This window comes from Echinops telfairi, unplaced genomic scaffold, assembly GCF_000313985.2.
Source record: "Echinops telfairi isolate 266 unplaced genomic scaffold, ASM31398v2 ScPeMD7_3533;HRSCAF=4204_0, whole genome shotgun sequence".
Lineage (NCBI taxonomy): Eukaryota > Metazoa > Chordata > Mammalia > Afrosoricida > Tenrecidae > Echinops > Echinops telfairi.
Window position 1 is genome coordinate 79,790,405 of NW_022107431.1, and position 14,918 is coordinate 79,805,322.

General features: G+C 37.4%; 1 protein-coding gene and 1 non-coding gene across 2 annotated transcripts in view; both read left to right on the forward strand.

Moving 5' to 3' along the window:
* Positions 1-14,918, forward strand: part of GRIK2 (glutamate ionotropic receptor kainate type subunit 2) — a 754,527-nt gene that overhangs the window by 561,888 nt on the left and 177,721 nt on the right. The window lies entirely within an intron of this gene.
* LOC115871074 lies at positions 8,057-8,188 on the forward strand. The gene has a single exon (XR_004047063.1). It is a non-coding gene; the product is annotated as a small nucleolar RNA SNORA63 (small nucleolar RNA).

Here is a 14,918-nt window from a genome sequence, read left to right on the forward strand (position 1 = left end):
AACAAATCCACAGCAACTCATGTATAAGAGAGAGTTTTATGTAAAGAAAATGTGCATCACGAAAACATCCCAACCCAATGCTGCCCAAGCCCTTCACAACAATTTTATTTGTTGTAGAACCCTTAAATCCTTATTTCTAATAGTAAAAAAATTAAAAACTTTAGGTTTAGTACCTTGTTTTTTCCAAGATAATTTGATGGAAGAAGTAGTATCGTTGGGGCATGAGAAGAGCACTCAGTCTCTTTTCCAAAATTAAGTTTAGGTAAATTAATTCATTTACTCATTAGATCAATATTCATTCAATACTCTTTGCCAGACAGGGCTGGGAATACCATATTAAACAAAATAGGCATAGCTTCTTTGTCTATAGAGTTTATAATCTACTTGGTGCACAATAACAAGCAACTAAGCTTAGAAAATAATTTACTGTTGTAAATTGTTAAACTCTGAAGGAAACACAGGATACTTAGAAATTATGTTATAAAGGAATTTAATATAAATAATGACATCAAATTTGAGGTTTTAAAAAGGATTACTTTGGCTAGAAAAATGCTGTAGGTGCCACCTAGTCAGTTCTTACTCTTAGTGCCCCTCTGGACAACAGAATGCAACACTGGCAGGCCCTGGACCGTCTTCAAACTTGTTCTAGGTTCGAGCCCATTCTTGCAGCCACTGTGTATGTCCATCTTGCCAAAGGCCTTGCTCATTTTCACTGCCCCTTTATTTACCAAGCATGATGTCCTTCTCCAGGGACTAGTCTCTTCTGATAACATGTCCGAAGTATGTGAGACAAAGTCTCATCATCAGCATTCTGCCTGCACTTCTTCCATGACAGATTTGTTCATTCTTTTGGCAGTCCACAGCACTTTTAATATTCTTTACTAGCACCACATTTCAAACGCATCAGTTAGTGTGGTAGTTACATAATCCTTTGTCAATTTGAGAGGATTCTGAGTGAAGGGGTAGAGTCTATCCTGTCAATCAGGTGATAGCCAAGGAGGCCTTTGTGTGAGCATGGCCTTCTCCTGAGGATTCTGGGAACTCCTGGATTTCCTCCTTGGAGTCTGGAGACACACTCTCTCTCTGCTCACTCCCTGCAAGACATTTCTGATGAGAAGCCACATGAAGCTACCCTGATGCAGCCAGAACCCTGGGTGCTGGAGGAACCACGTGGAGACCCCGCAAGTACTGAAATGCTTACAATGCCACTGGTTCCACAAGACGTTCCACCCATTGGCTTGTGATCTTCCTGCATTTGGCGTCATTAGATGTGTTTTGTGAGTCTGAAGAGAACTTTATACATTGGTATTGGACATATGGCCTATATTGGTCTTATGGACTTGATCTGGACTGGGCAGGGATATTTTCTCAATATTCAAGTGCTCTTGTGCATACACCTCTTTCTTATGCACATGAGTATATATGAATTTTTTCCCCTAGTCTACTGGACTAACACAGTTAGATCTCCAACTGTCACATGCATATGAGGCTATTGAAAATACCATGTCTTGGATAAGGCACATCTTAGTCCTCAAAGTAAACTCTTGCTCTTCAGCATTTGAAAGATGTTTTATGCAACACATTTACGCAATACAATGGGTTGTTTGATCACTTAACTGCTGCTTCCATGAACATTCTTTGTGGATCCCAGCAAGACAAAATCCTTGGCAACTTCAGTCTTTTCCCCATTCATCATGATGATATCTATTCTCCAGTTATGAGGATTTGTTTTCTTTACACTGTGTTTTAATCCATATGCAAGGCCGCAATCCTTCATTTTAATCACTAAGGGTTTCAAGTCCTCCTCACTTTTGGAAGCATGTTTGTGTCATTTATATGCTGAAGCTTTTTAATAAGCCTCCCTCCAATTCTGATGCCACATTCTTCTTCATATTATCCAGCTTCTCTGATGACTTGTTCAACATAAAGTGTGAGTCAGTATAGTGCGAGGATACAATGTTGATGCTGCACACCTTCCTGATTTTAAACCATGCAACATTCACTTATTCTCTTGCAACAACTGCCTCTTAATCCAGGCACACGTACATGCTCTGGAATTCCCATTCTTCTCAATGGCATCCGTTATTTGTTAATTTCCACACCGTTGAATTCCTTGGATAGTTAAAAAAACAACAAGTAAACATCTTTTTGGGATTCTCTGCTTTCAGCCTAGATTCACCTTGTGAATTATATGCCTTGTTCCATGACCTTTTCTCTCTGACCTAAATCTCTCATAGCTACCATCAATGTATTGTTGCAATAGTTGTTGGATGATATTCAGCAAAAATGTACTTGCAGGTGATATATCAATGATATTCTATAATTTGCATTTCTGTGTGGTCACCTTTCTTTGGAATGGGTACAAATATGAATCTCTTCCTGTCAGTTGCTTAAGAAGCTCTCTTCCAAATATCTCCGCATAGACTATGGAGTGCTTCCAGGGTTTCGTCATCCGGTGAAAACATTTCAATTGGTACTCCATCAATTCCCAATGTCTTGTTTTTAGATAATCAGTTCAGGGCAGCTTGGCTACTTCCTTCAGTCCTACTGGTTCGTAATCATATGCTATCCTATCTGTTGCAATGGTTGAATGACGACTAGCTATTTTTGGGACAGTGACTGTCTATTCTTGACACTTTCTTTCCGTGCTTCCTGCATTGTACGATATTTTGCCCATAGAATCTTTTAAGATCGCAAGGCAATTTTTCCCTTTAGGTTTTCACTTTTTAAAATTCGCTGAGTATGGTCTTCCTTTTTTATTCTCTAGCTCTCAGTTTTTGCATAGTTTATTATAATATTTTATGTTGTGTTCTTAAGTTTCCCTATTAAATTTTCTGTTCAGCTTTTGGACTTTATTTTTTGTTCCATTTGACCTAGCTGCTGAATGATTAGGAGAAAGTTCAGAGTCTCTTCTGGCATCTACCTTGAACTTTCTTTCCTGTCTTTTTTTTTTTTCCTTTCCTATCTTTTAATGACCTTTATTTACTTCATGTATGATGTTTGTGATGCCATCCCACAGCTTATCAGGTTAATGAGCCAAATCTAGTCTTATTAGTGATCATGAGTCAAATATATTCTTGAGTAATTTTTTTTTAATTCAGGTGGAATACTCAGGGTTGTAATTTGGCCCTCATGAACTTGCTTTAATTTTCAACTTCAACCTGAACTTGCATAAGCCAATTTATAGTCTGTTACACATTCAGTAACTGACCTTGGTTAAGCTGCTGATATTGAGCTTCTCCATTGTCTCTTCCTATAGATGTAATCAATTTGATTTTTGTGTATTCCATCTGGAGAAATCCAGGTGTATAGTCACTCTCAGGTTGTTGAAAAGGCCTTCTAATGAAGATGTAGTTGGTCTTGGGAAATTGTATCATGTGATCTCAAGGTTAATTTTTCTTACCAAGGATTTATTTTCTAGCCACTGTTCCTTCTTGTTTCCAACATTTGCCTTTCAATTGCCAATAATTATCAATGAGTCTTGATTGCAGGTTTGATCCATTTCAGTTTGAAGACATGGGCAGAATCCTTTAATTTACACATAATTACCTTTAGTGTTTGGGGACTAAATTTGAATAATAGTTTGTATTGACTGTATTTCCTTTATGATGATAGAACTTATCCTAGAACAGACAGCATGTACTTCAAGATAGATTTTGAAATATTCTTTTTGGTGATGAATGAAAAGTTCTCTTGGATCAGTCCTTCACAGCATAGTAAGCCATATTATTTCCTGAATCAAAGTGGCCAGTACCGGTCGATTTCATCTCACTAATGCCTAGAATATGGACCTTCAATTTTTCTTTAATTTTTGATTTGTTTTGATTTGATTTGTTTTGATTTGTTTCTTTAATTTTTGATGACTTTCAATTTTCCTAAATTCTTACTTCTAGGTTCCAATTAATCATAGATGTGTATAGTTGTTTCTTCTTATTTTCAGTTGTGCCCCAAAAGCAAATAAAGGTCCTGAAGGCTTGATAACCCCATCCACTTCATTAGGTTGATTCTGTTTTGAGAAAGCAGCTCTTTCTCAGTCATATTTTTAATGCCTTCCAGCTTGAAAGGCTCATCTTATAGTACCATCTCTGATGTTTTCGTGCTATCCAGTAGATTTACAGTATCTGACAAAATTTTTCTGCAAACTCTAAAGAAACCTGTTCCTTTTGGGTGACTCTGGTGGAATCTGAAATTCTAGTGACAGCTTTCAGCATCATGGCAAAACACAAGCCACCACAGTATGACAAGCTGACAGACAATTGATTCTTAAATAAAATCAGTTTCCTAGTTCAGATGAAAGGCTGACTAAAGAACTAATGACACTGTTCTCTACATTGCAAATATAAGTCTAAGAGATGTTTTATATAATAAAAAACAAACTATATAAATAAGTATCTAGAATTTATTTGTATAATAGTTATAGACCAAGTAAAAGTGCTGAGCACTTGCCAGTTTGTAGAAAAAAAATAAAATAAATTTTATGCATGTATGTAAGTATGTATGACGTACCCTCTACAGGGTACTTCAGTTTTCAAACTCTTCAATATGTTACTGTTGCTGTTAGTGATAGTTAACACTCAGTTCATCCCAATTCATGGTGAACCATGTGTTGCAGAGTAGAACTGTCCATTAGCCTGTCAAAGTTGTGACCTTCAGGAAGCAGATAGCCAGGAATGTCTCCCAAGTTGCAGTTGGGTGGGTTTGAACTGCTATCCTTTTGGATAGTTGTCCAAAGCTTAACCCACAGTGCCACCAGGATCCTATAACTTCTTTGGTGTAGTTAAAATCCAAGCATAAAATGTGGATATTCAGGAATAGTCAAATAATGCCTAACACTTTTCCCCCTTCATTCCCTTATGTTTCTTGAATGCAACAATGATTTCAAGCATAGTTATACTTTGAGGCTGGCCCAGGGCTGGGCTGTGTCCTGCTGTACTTAAAATTGGAGTGAATCATAATCCACTTGAGGACACCGAATAATGTGGAGAGTTTGTGAATTATCTCATTTGCATTAAATTATGTATTGCACCATTTAACACAAATTCTAATAATGAATTTTCTTATATTAATTAATTAGAACAGCAATTAGATACGATGTTAAAATTGTAGTACATCCATACCTTATCGAAAGGAGCTTTTAAAAGTTTGTGGGGAAATTCCATTATCTTTCCATTTTATTTTGAAGCAGCTTTGGTGGTATGGTGTTACTTGTTGGGCTGCTAATCATAAGATTGGCAAGTCACATCTATCAGTTGCTCCAAGAGACAAAGAAGAGAATTTCTGCTCCTGTAAGGATTTACAGCCTTGGGAACCTATAGAGGCAGTTCTACTCTGACCTATAGGTGGACTTTGAGTCAGAATTGACTTCATAGTGATTAATAATATGAATTTTGAAGTCTCTTCATACATATTTCAAGTAATGCAGACATTAGACATCAAATTACTTGTTTCTCAATTAGTCTCCTTTACCTCACTGTGGATACCTGAAATATCAATAGTTGGATTTTGTTAGCACTTAATCAATGAGTGATTGCTAATATCCAGTTGAAAAATAAACTAATCATAATAAGAATTTTATTGCATTGATTTTTTATAACTGCTATCACTGACCTAGGAAATTTAAATATAACCCTGGAATCAAATATGCATAGTCCATTTTCTACTGAAGAAATGTTTACTAGATCATAATTATATATTAAAGAATCCATTAAAAAGTTATTTATAGTTAATAGCCATCCGTCTTAATGCAAGTAGTTGTTTCTTGGTCCCTTGGTAATCTTTCCAAATCATTCAAATTGGGAATGTTAAAAAAAAAAAATTAGCAGAAAATATCACAGTGAAATAATAACTTAAAATCCATAAATAGAAACTCTATGACTGTTTTGGAGCCTTAAGAAATAAGCTGCAGTTTATATAAATTTTTGAGTTATTTCTAATTAAATGATTCATTTAAAAGTTTACATTATATATGCGTATTTCAAAGATCCATTTATCAGCTCCCATCATACACGTGTATTGTTGATTTTTATTATCATTAAGTTTCTTCTAACTCACCATAACTACATGTATGCAGAGTAAAACCTCTCCATGAGATTTTCCAAACCTGTGACTTTTCAAAGGAGATAGCCAGGATTGGTTAGTGAAGCACCTTAGAGTGTGTCAAAGCCACACACCTTTCAGTTAGTCCTATCTATTTCCACCAGCCAGGGACTCTGATATGGATATAAGTATATTAAATTTGATTGAGTAATATTGTAACATTTTTCTTATTTTGACTTTATCTTTCAATATAGTAAGACTTTTAGACCATAACAGAGCATGGGTATTTGTTATGTATCTTAATTTGCTCTAGGTTTAAATATTTCTCACTTGTTTCACCACAGAAATATCCTCTCTGGCTTATTTTAATATAAACTGTTTTCTTTCTTTTTTAATCTTTATATCATTATTATGTCTTTGTTTCATTTCATTTTAAGAAATTGTTTCTGTTAGGTTTCCCGATTCATGAAGCACAGAAGGAGTGGATGAATAGAGACAATATCTGATGCTACATTTTATGGGGAATTGGGGGTGGGGAGTCCGAGGGGTCTTAGGGAGCAAATCTTGAATTTGGGAGTGAGGAAGGAGCACTCGAACTGCAATGAGTATACAATTCTTAAAAGTGACTTAACTTCTGGAAGTATAAGATATGTGAATTGTATATCAATAAAACTATTATTTTTAACAAAAGAGCACTCTTGTGCAGCAGATTTACCCGATGCAATGCATCATTTAATGTCTCGACTGCTGCTTCCACGAGCACTGATTGTGATTCTAAGCAAGACAAAAGAAATCCTTAACAACTTCAATTTTTTCTTCCATGTATCATGATGTCACTGTTGGTCCAGTTGTGAGGATGTGGGTTCTCTATACACTGAATTGCAATCTATCCTGAAGGCTGTAATCCTTGACCTTCATGAGCAAGTGCTTCAGGTCCTCATCACTTTCGGCAACCAAGGTCATGTCATCCCCATGTCACAGCTTGTTAATAAGCTTCCTCCAGTCCTGGTGCAGCACCCTTCTTCATGTAGTCCAGCGTCTCTAATGTTTGCACAGCATGCAGTTTGAGTAAGGCTGACTTACATTCATGCAGCCGCCTCTGGATCCACGTATAGGTTTTGCAGGAGCACAGTTAGTGCTCTGGAATGCCCATTCTTTTCAAGGATATCCATAGTTAGATGTGGTAGATTTAGTTAATACATATCATTTGAAATTATCAGCAGGCTTACTTAATCATTAATAAAGTAACAGCTGCTGAAACAGCAGTGGCATCTACTACTGTCAGTGTTTCATTCTCTCTTTAATTGCTCCTAGTCAGGCTTTGTAAGCAAGAGAAATCTCTGCATTTTATAGCCCAAGTATGCCCCTTCCATTTCACACTACTTAAGGGTTCCCATGTGCTTTACATTTAGTGTTGGACTAATAACCACAAGGAAAGCAGTTTACAACCCCTAGCCACTCTGTATATCTGTCAACAGATGTAATGCCCCAGAATTCTTTTTTTGTGTATGTTTGTTTGTTTGGGTTTTTTAATCATTTTATTGAGGGCTCACACAATTCTTATCACAATCCATGCATCCATTGTGTCAAGCACATTTGTATATTTATTGCCATCGCCATTCCCAAAATATTTGCTTTCTACTTGAGCCCTTAATATCAGCTCCTCATTTTCCCTCCCTTCCCGCTCTTTCCTCCCTCATGAACCCTTCATAATTCACAAATTATTGTCATATCTTACACTGTCTGGCGTCTCCCTTCACTCACTTTTCTGTGGTCCGTCCCCCAGGGAGGAGGTTATATGTAGATCCTTGTAATCAGTTCCCCCTTTCGATGCCACGGTCCCTCCACCCTCCCAGTATCGCCACTCTCACCACTGGTCCTGAAGGGGTCATCTGTCCTGGATTCCTCGTGTTTCCAGTTCCTATATGTACCAATGTACATCCTCTGGTCTAGCCAGATTTGTAAGGTAGAATTGGGATCATAATAGTCGGGGGGAGGAAGCATTTAAGAACTAGAGGAACAGCAGGATTTAGACTACAATACAGCTGTTAAGTGCTATTTGTCGTTCCCCCTGCTCAAAGTAAAGTTGGTTCTTATCTATCCCTGTCTACTAGTTTCTTGTAGCAGCCCAGGGATGCTTGGTCTCATACATATTGGGGTGAGAAAAAAAAGAACTAGAGGAAAGTTATATGTTTCATCGTTGCTACCCTGCTTCCTGACTGATTCATCGCCTTCCCGCAACCCTTCAGTAAGAGGGTGTCCAGTTGCCCACAGATGGGTTTTGTGTCTCCACTCTGCACTCACCCTCATTTACAATGATATGATTTTTTTGTTCTTTGATGCCTAATACCTGATCCCTTCGACACATGGTCACATAGGCTGGTGTGCTTCTTCCATGTGGGCTTTGATGCTTCTGAGCTAGATGGTCGCTTGTTTATCTTTAAGCCTTTAAGACCCCAGATGCTATATCTTTTGATAGCTGGGCACCAGAATTCTTATATAGAGTTGCTCTGAGTTGGATCAACTGGATGGTAGTGAGATAGTTGAGTAATGTAATAAGAGGTTTAAAATAAATATTTTACTATAGGTGTGGCGGCTGATACTCCCAGATTCTCTTTTAATAAACTAAATTTCAACAGATCAAATCCCAAATGTTTGATTAAAAGCAGGCTAACTCTTCCACCATGAGAACAGACACACCTCAAGGAAGTGAGGCCATAAGCAATGTGAGCTAATGAGAAACAAGATTTCCAGACAGAGGGACTAACAAGTGTGAAGAATGTGAGCAACAGGAATGCATTCATATGCCTCAGGAATGTATAACAATTACTAGGGTGTTTGAAACTGGAGCGAATGAGGAGAGCTAGAAGGTCATAGGAACTAATGTTGATGAATTTTCAACTAATTTTGTTTTAAGGAAACTTAGAACTATGGTTTTTTTATAGTAACACTACTTTTTAAAATAAATATTTATATTTACAATTGTATAGGAATCTACAATTTTAAAAATATTTTTATAAATTGTTGTGTAGTTCTTTTTAGTAGCCAGAGAGACAATGACAACTCATAATAATGCCATTAAAGTAGAATCAAATAGTGCTTGCTACTTCATTCTACTCAGTCCTACAACATGTCCATAATGGGTCTGGGTGAAATTGGTTTGATCTATATTTCATTGTCTGATTTTTAGAAGTAGATCACCCGTTACTTTTTCCTGTTCTCTTAAAGCAAGGGAATACAGTATGGTTTAAATAATAATAATAATAAAAACATTGTGTGTCAAGGTTTTATCTTTTCACCATATTTATTTAATCTGTATGCCCAGCATCTTGGCATGAACAAGTGAGCCTTCACAGACAGATAGATGGTAGGTAGCTATGCATGAGGTTCATTGGATAGAATGGGACCTGGTTCACCCACAAAAAGGCAAGAATTTTGCCATTGACCCACCATGGTCCACATTAGATATCTAATAAATGTAATCTGATTGAACAATTTAATACCATTAAAAGTAAAATGAAGACAGGAGCTAAGGGCAGAGAGCAAAGAGGAATCGTACTGAAATGGGAATGAAATAGTTATATGTTATAACTTCTGATATAAAAATATTTAGTAATTCTTTGCACGAGTTTCTTGATTTACAAAGAATGAAATGGTTATCATCCTATTATTAAACATCCACAGACTGAATTCTCTCTAGCCATCCTTCGCCAAATGAACTTACAACTTAACCAGACCTTTCTTTCTTCTCTGAAAAAAGGTATAATCAAGGAAAAACTAATCCAACTTTATTTCATATTAAATTACCTTTGTTAAAATAGAGATTGGTAGGCTCTTTTTTCAGATTTTCTAATTCAATAGCTCTGTGGTAAGGTCCAGTGGGTAGCGTAAATGGAGACCAAGTTGAAGTTGTCAAGGATTTTGTGTTGCTTCAATCCACAATTAATGCTCAGGGAAGCAGCAGTCAAGAGATCAAAAGATGCATTGCACTGGGTAAATCTGCCGCACAAGATCTCTTTAGAGTATTTTAAAGGAAGGATGTTACTTTGTGGACTCAAGCCACAGTTTTTTTGTTTGTTTGTTTTGTGTTTTCTATTTTCAATTTTATCACATGCCTAAAGAAGACTGAGAAAGATGACATTGAAGGTACTGCTACAAGGACAAACTCATCTGTCGTGGAAGATGCATGGTGAGAGTGCTCCTTAGAAGCAAGGATGGCAAGATTCGGTCTTACATCCTTTGGACATGCTGTCAAGAGATTCCAGTCCCTGAAGAACAGCATCATGTTTAGTGAAATTAAAGAGAGAAAGGCCCTCAAGAAGATGCATTGACACTGTTGTTGCAAGAATGGGCTCAAGCATAGGAGCAATTGTGTGGATGGTGCAGGACCAGGCAATACTGTTCCATTCTGTAGTACATAAGGTGTCTATGGGTTGGAACTGATTGGATTACATCTAACAACATGGTGAGGTCCAATAATTTTCAGTTGCACTAAGTTCTTAAGTTGATGCTGCCAGCCCAGATATCACATTTTTGAGAGCCACAGCTGTTTTGTAAGTTATGTGTTGACTTAGTTTTTCCTCTTAGTTTTTGGGGTCATGGACTTATTCATTATTTTAATCATAGTATGGTGATAGTATTGTGATGGTTTCAGAGCTATAAGATCCAATACCTTTGATAGTGGAGTAAAATTCCAACAAACAGGGAACCTGGAGGACAGAAGAGAACTGCCCTAAGCATTCGCTGGAAGGCCGTGAATTTTCCTGGAAACCGACTGCCTCCTTTCCCTCTTGGTGCAATCAAGGGGTAATGAGTTTGAATGGACAATCTTTAGGTTAGCAGCTGGGTGCTTAACTACTACATCATCAGGAATCCTTTCTGTAGGTGCGGATGTCTGTGTGTTGGTGGTACCATTTGCAAGACATTTATTTGTTCTTTTGGATGTCCATAAAACATCCTATATTTGCCAATACCATAATTAAAATGCATACTTTATTATCTTACCTTTCTTGTTCATTCCTTAACTTTCACGTGCTGATAAAGCAAATGAAAATACTAGGCTTGAGTCAGGCACACGTTAGTTCTCAAAGTGAGCTCTTTGTGCTTTAATACTTTAAAGAGGTCTTGTGCAGATTTCTCCAATTCAGCACGTTTTCTCATTTCTGACTGCTGCTTCAATGAGCATCGGTCTGGTGGATCCAAGCAAAAGGAAATTCTTGACAATTTCAGTGTTTTCTCAGTTTTCTGTGATACTGGCCATTGTCCAGGGGAGGAATTTTATTTTCTTTACGTTGAGTTACAATTCATACTGAAGGTTACAGCCCTTGATTTTCATGACTAAGTGCTTTAAGTCTTCCTAGCTTGGTGTCATTGGCATATCAGAGTCGATTAACAAGCCTTCCTGAAATCCTGATGTCAAATTCCTTTTTTATACAATTCAGCATTTCAGATTATTTTCTCACCATTCATATTGAGTAAATATTGTCAAAGGATAAAATCCTGACACACATGGTTTTTTTGCTTTTGTTTTCTGATTTAAACCATGCAATATTCCCTCGCTCGGTTTGTACCTATCGGTTTATATGTAGGTTCTGGAATTTTCATTTTCTCAGTGTTTTCTAAAGTTTGTTATGATAAAAAAAAGCCTATTGCAATATATTTCTTGAGTTCTTCTCTTTCAGACAAAATCTATCTAAAATGAGCAATAATAGCCTTCATTCAACATCCTCTTATGAATCTCACTTAAAGCTTTGACAGTGAATTCCCGTGATGTACTGCCAAATCCATTTTTGAGTTAGCTTCAGCAAAATTTTACTTGTATATTGTAGATACTTGTGTATATATATTATAGATATATTATTTCAATATTCTGTAGTGTTACATTTCATTGGAATATACAGAAATATGGCTATATTCCCATCAATTGGGAAGTTAGTTGTCTTCAAAAAAATTTGTCATGGACTAGTGAGTTTTCTCAGTGTTGCATAAATTTGTTGAAACACTTCAATTGGTATTTCATCAATTCCTGGAAACTTCCTTTCCATAGTGTCTACAGTGTACCTTGAACTCCTTCCTTCCTTCAGTACCGTTGGTTCCTGATCATATGCCTTATTGAAATGTTGCAATGGCCACCAATTAGTTTGATGCGTTGACTCTGTGTGTCTTTCCATCTTCTTTTTACTCTTTCTTTCAAGCCATTTTATTAGGACCTGATCCAGACATCATACCATTCTATAATCCAGCAGTGCTGTACAACTGGGACCCAAATCGGTTTCCAAATGTTTTCTTCCTTGTTGCATACCTTGATATCAGCCTCCCCTTACTCCCACCTCCAGCTCCCCTGCCATACCCTCCCGGAATCCTCATCCTAGTTATTATCTCTATAGATTCATCCATCCTGGGTTTTACATATCAAAACGCATAGAAAAATACATAACAGAGAGTGAAGAAGGCTACTAACAATGACAAAATTCAACAGAGATAAACCTCAGTATGAAAAAAAACCCAGAAAATGTTACAAACCAGATCAAGAAAAAGTATATCAAAAGAAAAATCAAACGATGAGATTTCAACCATTCAAGTCCGATTTATCATTAGAGTTATCATTTTAATCAACTTTTGTAATCTCTCTAATACGCTCTGTCTTATAACCATAGCTCAATTATGGTTAGCAAGAAATAACTGGGGACTTACTCCCTTGATAGCTCCTACAAGTGTATTTTAGGCTCCCACTCTCATCCATAGCTTTCTGCACTCCAAAATCTCACAATTTAACTTCATATTCTAAGTTCTCCTTTGATTTTGGATTATATAATTTACAACCATTGGACATGGATGCTGTATGTTCATACAGATGGCTTCTTGTTTAAAAATGAGCCTTTAAGACCTGATACCATTTTTTCTGATAGCCAGGTACCATCTAACTTCTTCACCATACTTTATTATAGCTCTTGAATCTTCTGTGTCTCCTTCATGAGGGCAATTTTCGAGTAGAGCCATGCAGTAACAACTAATTATTCTTAGATTGGAGCTAGGATTAAGTGTGAGCTCAAAATCCATTCCTGAATTGTGGAATTCCTCCAATTTCTAATTCCATGTGGGGGGAGCTGTTTTTCCCCACAACAACATTCTAAAAGACCCCTTGATTTAAAGGGTGGTCAAACTTCTCAAGTACTCTTTTCTGATAGTTATAACTTTTAACTCTAGAAATGCAAGGAAGCAAGAATTGGCTTAAGCGATCTTCCTTCTTTAGAAACCATGGTATATCAGATTTAATTACTGCCCTAATTTCTTCTTCATAATCTTGATCAATAATTCCAGCAACAATCTGAACACTTTGAGAACTCAGGTTGGACTTTCCTAACAACCATCCCATAGTTCTTTTAGGTAGCAAACCCCAATTACTGCTCTTAAGAACTTCTGATTTAATTACAGCTTTTAGCTTTCCTTCACAACTCTGATCAATTCCAGTATCAATTTGAATTCCTTGACCACTTAGGTTAAATCTTTCTGATAGAAACTGCACTGCTTTTTCAATAAGCGGCTCCTGCTTTTTAGAATCAACAAACTGCTGTGAGGGCTTCTGGGCCTTTACTTAGTTAGTCAAACTTTCTGCAGCGAGAACAGAGGCTGGAGTTTTGCAAGTTTGGCCAGGTCTGGTCTTCTGCTGTGAGATTGGGGATACCTGTGATTGCTGCCATTCAAAGATTCTTTTGCTGGGTTAGGCAGAGGCTTTGCCTTCTAAGCTCTGCTGGGCAGGGTCTGCATCAAGCTCCCGGGAAGCCTTTACTGAAGGCAGTCCTTTACTGGTGAATCTTGAGCAGTATTGACTCGCCCAATGAGTTCCTTCCCTGCAGCGTGGGCGAAGTTCAGGCTCTTTTAAACCTGAATTCGGTGGCCCTGGCCCATCCTCAGCCACAGGCTGCAGCTCACTCTCTGTGGCCAGGCTGGTTGTCCTGCGCTGCCTACACTCTCTTTGAAGATGACCTGTCTTTCCGCAACTAAAGTACTTTCTTTTAGGTCTGGTGTAATTTGCCAAGGCAGCTGCATATTCTGAGATAATCTAGCAGCGTGCCCTGTTCCCTGTAGGGATGCAAGGCATTTTTACAGTGTTTATTACAGAAATCATAAGATAGCTTATGCAGTAGGTCTCTTACTGACTGGACACTTTTTTACATGCAAAGTCAGCATAGGATTCATCATTCCATTGTCTTATAGCCGTGTAACTTGGCTTTCTGTTTTTTGATGGTATCATCTTTTCTCAGGCCCTTAGGCAGATCTCACATATCTGTGTTATTGTCTGTTCAGTAAACTGTAGTTGGGACTCAATTGTGATATAATTTTCTTCCCTTAGCAATTGGTGAATTCCTATATCCCATCCTCGGCATTCTTACGAGCTTGTGAATGATCTGTAAAATCCCACCACATACAATATTATAAAAATTCTGAAGGGTAAAGACATATTTTCATCAAGGCTCTCCAGTCAACAGGGGTCCAGCTCTCAGATTCTGCTAAAGCACTTATCATGCTAATTACAAAATGTGAGTCTGGGCCATAATCATGGACTGCCTGCTTGAGATCTTTTAGCAACTCAAAGGGTAAGGCATTGTGAATTCCTTGTAGGTGTTTCCCATAAGGCTGTCTGGTAACCACTCTAACAGGATAAGACATTCTAAATTCTAAATATCCTACTTCTGCATTCCCCCTGTCTACCCTTGAAAGTAAAGGTGCTTTCCTATACTTTGGCTCTTTGCTTCTATTTTCTGAGCTGGTCTTCTCCACAGTATGTCCACGGTATATCACGAAGCTCCACTTCCTGAACTTCATCTTCTGTGTTAGCTCCCTTAATTTGCATTTCTATGAAGCTAATCTCTCTACCTCTA